The following is a 6,000-nucleotide window of genomic DNA, read 5'->3' on the forward strand; positions in this document are numbered from 1 at the left end:
GAATTGACCTTTCTGAGTGCAGTGTGTCTCTGGTCTGCCCTCCAGTGAACAATCTTTAGAAGTACATGAAATGTTTTTCCTGCAGTGTGATCTGCCGATTCCATAGAAGACTCTGGGCTTTTGTACATCCAGAAATAAAATGCAGCTGATTGTGATGTAAGCCTTTGACAGAGTACCTTGCATTGGTAACTGAATATCCATTTATGCATGAAAACTCTTCAGCAATTCCAGAGTGTTACATATAACTTACAGCACTGTCTTTTCATATGATTTGGTGTTTAGCCATAGTGGAGGGAACCTATAAATACTCACTGATACAGAATTTAGTCAAAAACAGTTCAGTGAACTTTTTATGAGTAAACTGTTTAACAGTCAAGTTTTTGTCTAAGGGGACATTCCTCAAAAATGGCTTAAGTAGAAAAGCTGTTTTACAGTTTCTTGATGAGTCTGATCACCACATGTAAGATACACAAATAAGTCCTAGAAACAGAAGTATTATGAAAACCAGTGACAGGGCAGTTCTGCAGGTGTGCTCTGTGGAGTGAGGAGTCCCTTTAAATCCAAGCTCAGAGAAAAGGCTCCATCTTGTGGACATGAAGCAAAACTACGCTTAAAACAAACTGCCACTTACTGCGGTGCTGCAGTCCGCACACGCACACACGTCTAGGTGACTGTATACATATCCTATTGGGACTCCATAGTGGGAGGTCAAGAAAAGAATTGTGCGTGTAATGTTCATGGATAAGAGGTATCCTGGTACCCTAAAATATAACAGTCACATAGGTTGAGAACCATAAGATCTTTGAGGAATGAATAGATGAATAAACTGACACTCAAGTGAACCGCACACAATAGCCGAATCAGTTGTATTCTCTGAGAGAAGATCAGATATTCAGCAGATGGACTTCTTTATTGTGGAATAGAACCTGCTACGAAAGCTGTCCATGCAATGTATGATGAAACTGCCATCACAGACAATTTATTACAAAAATATCCGCAAAAGGCCAAATATGTGATAAACATTCACCACATAATGTTCATTTTAAATTAATATGGCTTTGTTTGCAGGAGGAATGGATGGATGTTGAAGTTCTTGTGCTAAGTAAGTCAGTACAGAAGACCTTTTCCAAGCTCTGCTGTGTCTTTTGCCTTTTCAGGCACTGATCACAGACTATCTTGCATCCAAACGGAATGTCTGCTTTATTAACTGACAGCATGTACTCCTGACACTCAAAACTTGAGAACTGGGAAAGATTGGAAAAGATAATCATGTTGATTGATTGTGCTCTGAAAAACGAAATTACTGCTCAGAATGGCAGCTCAGTTTTGTTCACATAAATGGTGTTATTTAATTTGTCTTCATCATATTCGCACAAATATGCATAAAGGACGGTGCTAACCACGTTAAAAAAGGATGAAAATTTTCTCTGCCTTTAATGAGAGACATTTAGTAAGAAAATCAGATTTCTGCAGTGAGTTTTTCTCCCGCGTATTCTCACATTCACTTAATCTGGTGTGCAAGGAAATTACTGTGAGTAGAGGTAGACAATTAGAGTCATGGTGTTTATTTATTTATTTGTTCATTTATTTGCCGCAACAGATTATAGAAATTCAAATCCGAGAAATTCACGCGCGTTTTTAATTGTTTACTCGATTGTTTTAGATGCGTCTCTCTTTTAATGCCGTGTGGGGTTGATGATCACTACCATATTACTTGAGTGCACGGCCACATTGACTCGATAATGTCAAACTATGTCATATACAACAGCAAAGGGGTCTCATCACCGAATAGTCATGATTCTGAGAAATGTAAACACTGTTCACTGCCCCCAGCACACGCCGCGACGACGGGTGGCATCTGGCCACCAGAAAACAGGATAGCTACAAACTGTGTAAATATACAGGTAACGGAAAAATGCAAAGGCCTCACATTTAATATAACTGACCAGAATATGTATATGTATACAGTTCTTATCGTGTATAGTTTTTACCGTATGGTTTGAAGTATGGAAAAAAAAAAACATTTAAAAATGTCTTCTTGTTGTCAGTATCGTCTGCCAGTAGCACTTTGGGCCGACAACCTGCTGGGCACCATGACAGCTCAGTAATTGTGGAGAACTTGGAGGCGGTATCGGTTTGGATAGGCTGTTTGGACGACAGAAAAATGTTTTGTTTAAAGCAATCATTAACATCGGTGAGGTTTGCTGATGAGGTTTCTTAGGCTGGTGAGAGTGATCTTTTCAACAAGAGTGTAGTTTATGTTGGCACCTGCGATGTGGATTGGAACCATATCGAAACCAATCAAAGCGTGCAAATTCGTGACAAAGATGTTAGCGCACCTGTTATTCAGTGTTAACAAGAGCATTCTCTGTAATTAATGATAGAGCGTCATTAGCCTTTGATCATTACACGTCCCTTGATGACAGGAGGAAAATTATGAGGTTGAACATTTGGTACTATTAAGTGTTCTACATTTATGGTCTTTTTAAATGTGAGGTGTTTTACACTTTTAATGTGACAAACTTAGGCTACCTGTAATTGACACGTGCATTGAATACGGCGTCTACTGCAAAACGAGAATCTCTCACCCCTAATCAACCAGTCAATTACGACAAACCTAGGAAGAAGACAAAGCCTCCATCACATTCTCAGTCAAAAAAATACTACTGGTGTACATACATGTGAGCATAATTCAGTGCTATGAAAATTCAACAGCCCACTGGAGGAGAGCAGACAAATCAGAATCAGTGGTATGCTACACACACATACTGTATGTATGTATGTATGTATGTATGTATGTATTTATGTATATAAAAGTGGGAAGAGAGCTTGCTGGTTCTCTAATATGTGTGCATAAATCTTGCAGCTTGGAGTAAAACTATGGAATCTACCTCTGCTTACCACTGATCCCTTGGCTCAATCAAGTTTAACTCACAATCAAGTGTTGGACGCTTACTCAACAAGGATTCCGTGCTGTACCTCTTTGAAGACAGCTCAAGAGAACTGATTAGACAGACTATTCAGGCTGGCTGCATAATGAGAGAAAGAATTCAGATATGAACTTTTTTTTTTTAAACAATATTAAACCTTCTTTAAAAAAAATCCTTCAAGTTCCAAGTTCCTGATAAGCTGGAGTAGGAGCATGGTATGAACAAACCCTTAACATTATGCAATTGCAATACATTTCTGAGATGGCCTGCGTTATATTAAAAAACAATCATTTCAAAATTGACCCATGAAATCATTTTTTCATCTGCATTTGATTGACACACCGATCAAAAAGGGCAGCATAGTTTGGTCATTAACAGCAGTGGTTCTCAACTCCAGCCCTGAGGGGTCCTGTCCTGCACATCTTTGTTTTAACTCCTCTGAGCTCAGGGCTGACACACCTGATCCCACTGATCAATTAATCATCAAGCCCTTCATTAGTTCAATTAACTGTGATAATGAAGAGTTAAAACAAGGACATGCAGGACAGGGGGCCCTCAGGACTAGAGTTGAGAACCACTGTACACTGTCCCCCAGTGCTAGGGTCACAAGTTTCCGTGTCTGTGTTACTGGCAGCTGAGTTGGTGTTGCAAAGAAACCAGTTAGCTCTTTAGTGACCCCTAGTGTCAATGGAGCGCCTACTCAGGGGCGGGCTAATTCACAGGGAAGAGTGTGGGCATCCACATGGCACTACATTCCCATTGAAGAGCTTGTAAATTCAAACAACGTCAACAACAACAACAACAATTTCCATGGTGTTCTGCTCAATTGCTCATGAAACCCTTTTTTCCTTTTTTTTTTTTTTTTAACTTTAGTTCCACTTCAGATTTGCAGCAAATGTATAGATATACTGGACACATGTGCTGGAAAGTATTTATTTCAAAATGTAACCCAAAATCCAAACCACTAACACAGGCCAAGTTTGGTACACGGTTGTCAGTCTGCTGGAGGCAGGTTAGTGAATCAACAGTGATAAACAGGTTAAGGTCTAAACACAAAAACTGGACCTCTAACCAAGACTGACACAGCTCAGTACGGTCAGGTTGTGAGAGACTTCACAAAGGGAAAACCAGGAGTATGTACGCACAAAAAGACAAAGGAGCTGATGAACAGGAGACAGGTGTTCATGATAATGAGATAAACAGGTGATTGAGTTGGTGGTGAATGAGCAGGAACTGCGCTCTGATTGGCTAAAAGAGAGGACGGTAGAAACAGAGGTGTGACAAAATCTCAGTGCTTGATTCAGTTGAACTAGAATTGATGAAATTCATCAATTAATTTACTCCAACCTAATATATACAACAGATTATTTTGTATTTTGTCTACGGATGGGGATATATATCCTGTTTGTTTTAGAGAACTAAGTTAAGAAATGAAATAGTTTGATTACATACACACAGACTCCTAATGCCAGTGGACATCTGCAATGACATGTGAATGCAAAATAAAGAAAAGATTCTTATTGGTTCTGCGATCTCCTGCCATTCAATCCGCACCACACTAAATCACACCTCTTGTTTGACACTTCAGAATACATATCCCTAACACATTTCTATTTCAATTTCAGTCCTAGCCTGGATTTGAGATCGCACCTGTTACTGTGTGATTCATTCAGAAGAAAAGAAAAAAAACAAAAAAGTAACCACAGCTTGATAACTGCGTGTGGGGCATTTCCATGATCCTCAAGGCTGACACAGGAGTAATGTATCACGTGGCCAGACATCCATCTGACTTATCTGTGGCGTTTCACACATTTTCTGGATACTCTCTGCAGTTATTCTGAGTGCCTTCTTGTCTTTTCAAAGCAAGAACTCAACCACAAGGAATAATGAGCTAACCCAGCTGTGATTCATGTTAAGGCCAAATACATGAGAACTCAGAAGTTTGGAGCTCTATCTGATTGTTACGAAAACTGTAGATTATTATAGTGTGTGGATAGTCTAAGAAAGTCTGACAGAGTAATTCTGTAAAGTAGGGATACCATCCAAAAGGGTTCAGACTCTCTATAAACATTGTGCTGTACAGAGACCTGTCTGTGTGTTCAGTAAGCAATGTGATGTTCTTAATTACTCCATCTGGATCAAAGTGTCATTGGGATAAAATCCTAAAAGGGTGAAATTGGCCTCTAAAGACTAGCTGATTTGGGGGAACTGGCTAAATCTGTCTTGTGATGTCGAACTGTCAAACACTGCTTTTCAAAACAGTTGCTTTAAATTTCTAATGAAAAATGAAATCCCCTCCAAGCAATCAAGTGGAGTCACTTTGAAACATTGTAGTTATTTTGATTCAACCCAATAATGTAGCAACCCATGCATAATGACACAAATTTAGCCCACAAGCAAACTCTGTCAACTGGGTTGCGCCAACTGCCTGATTTGATTGACATTCATTATTAGACCTATAATATGTGCAAATATGTTATGAGAAAATTATACCATGCAGAAGATATGAAAATAAATAGTGTATAAATGAGTGTGTGTGAATGCTGTGTAATTAAGCTGTGATGTGTTTGCTCTGATGAGCTTCCTCACGACATCTCCAGCATTCATGAGACATCACAGAGGCTACAGTGCTTAACACGGAGACTCTCTCTTTCTCTCTCACACACACACACACACACACATACACACATACACACACACAGAGGGGGAGAGAGAGAGAGAGGGAGAGAGAGAGAGAGAGATGCAGTGTCCAACAGTGTGATGAAAAAACTTCATGACATAATGTTTAGTTGCTTAAGAAAACTCCCATAAATGGGCTTGTGGATTAGACAAGGGTCTCAGAACGAAATACTTGAAGCTGAAAAGACCTGATATGATTCTCTGAAGACTATGCTTCAGTGCCTGTGTTAGGACGTTTTGTGAGTGATAGCACAGGATCATTACATATTTAGGGCATCATTTTTTTTTCGCAGTGAAAAATTTCTGGTAATTTTGTTCAATAATTTGTTAATTTGGATCTGAACCCCAGCAACAAAAGTTATCCATGTACTCCTAATGAAAAAAAAAGTTG

The sequence above is a fragment of the Chanos chanos genome, chromosome 3 (genome assembly GCF_902362185.1).
Source record: "Chanos chanos chromosome 3, fChaCha1.1, whole genome shotgun sequence".
Classification (NCBI taxonomy): domain Eukaryota; kingdom Metazoa; phylum Chordata; class Actinopteri; order Gonorynchiformes; family Chanidae; genus Chanos; species Chanos chanos.